This window comes from Amphimedon queenslandica, unplaced genomic scaffold (genome assembly GCF_000090795.2).
Source record: "Amphimedon queenslandica unplaced genomic scaffold, v1.1 AMPQUscaffold_10058, whole genome shotgun sequence".
Lineage (NCBI taxonomy): Eukaryota > Metazoa > Porifera > Demospongiae > Haplosclerida > Niphatidae > Amphimedon > Amphimedon queenslandica.
In genome coordinates, this window is record NW_003549671.1 from 1 (window position 1) to 1,481 (window position 1,481).

The window sequence follows — 1,481 nt, forward strand, 5'->3', positions numbered from 1 at the left end:
TCTCTTTTCTTTAGTTTTGTCACATTCATAATTTTGTATCAGAGTTATATGTTAATTATGATTGCAGTACCTACTTTACTAATGTGTGAGAGAGACTGAGCAAGCTACTTGCTAAGGTATGTCAGCCATCAGCTGTTATTAAGCTTAGCCAATTACCCTGTACTATAGTACGGGGTATTTTGCTAAAATTTATTAGGAAAAAGTTGTTTATTTACTAATTAGTTTCTGATGCATATGCATTGTACATGTTCTTATGTTGTGTAGAAAGTTTGAGTTAATTCCGATCAAGATTGGATTTATAATGAATTTTTAAAGTTTCTCCAAAATCTGACTAAAGTACCTGTACTATAATTGTACAGTGATTTTGGCCAAATTTTGCCAAAAATGAAAAGATGAGAATTCTCCATTTTTATAATTTTTTCTGATACATATACATGTACTTATGTTCCATATTAAGTTTGATGAACTGCTTTTCTCTCTATACAGCAAGCATTCCCCAGCTCTTATCACACGATATCATCAACCAACATTATTAGCACTGGAAACACTACTGACAATGATACTGGCATTAGAATCAACCAACACCACCACTACTGATAATGATGATACCAATGATGGTGATACTAATAGAATGTGTACTAAAAATGGAGGGAAAGTTGCAGGTGACTGTAATAAAGGAGTGAGTGTGAATTGATCTGCTTGGATCATATTCTCATCAGATAAGCAGCAGGAACCAGATATCATTCTAAATGGAGCAGAGGTGGTGGTTGGAGCTATATCAGAACCTAATATGGCGTTTTGGCCTTTTGTCACTTTATTTAACCATTTTTAAGGGTAATTTCAATCATAATTGATCTAATTTTACATTTTTTGTGTTCCATTTGTAGGTACCGTCAAGGATCTCAAGTCCTATTTTGTGGGCGGAGTTGACACCTTGTCATCAAATTTACATGAATGAACATTAAAGGTGAAGCACACATGATATTGAGATAATTTTACAAGCATTTAATGGACTTGTATGTGCCTCACGTTGAGAAGAGGTCGTCGTGGGGGGTGGAGTCATGCGTCCCATTTAATATGGCATTTTGGCCTATTGTCACTTCATTTAACCATTTTTAAGAGTAATTTCAATCATTATTGATCTAATTTTACATTTTTGTGTTCCATTTGTAGGTACTGTCAAGGATCTCAAGTCCATTTTAGACGGCGGATTTGACGCCTTGTCTTCAAATTTACATGAATGAACATTAAAGGTAAAGCACACATGATATTGAGATAATTTTACAAATATTTAATGGACTTGTATGTGCCTCACGTTAAGAAGAGGTCATCGTGGGGGGCGGAGTCATGCATCCCATCTAATATGGCGTTTTGGCCTTTTGTCACTTCATTTAACCGTTTTTAAGATTAATTTCAATCATTATTGATCTAATTTTACATTTTTGTGTTCCATTTGTAGGTACCGTCAAGGATCTCAAGTC

At 34.6% G+C, this 1,481-nt stretch overlaps 1 long non-coding RNA gene across 2 annotated transcripts; it reads left to right on the forward strand.

Moving 5' to 3' along the window:
- The first annotated feature begins 15 nt into the window (after positions 1 to 15).
- On the forward strand, positions 16 to 1,481 carry LOC109590411 (uncharacterized). 2 transcript variants are annotated; one of them, XR_002189300.1, is made up of 5 exons: positions 16 to 116; positions 487 to 834; positions 888 to 967; positions 1,174 to 1,253; positions 1,460 to 1,481. It is a non-coding gene; the product is annotated as an uncharacterized LOC109590411 (long non-coding RNA). The 2 variants fall into 2 exon arrangements; XR_002189301.1 differs by lacking the exon at positions 1,460 to 1,481 and adding an exon at positions 1,325 to 1,404.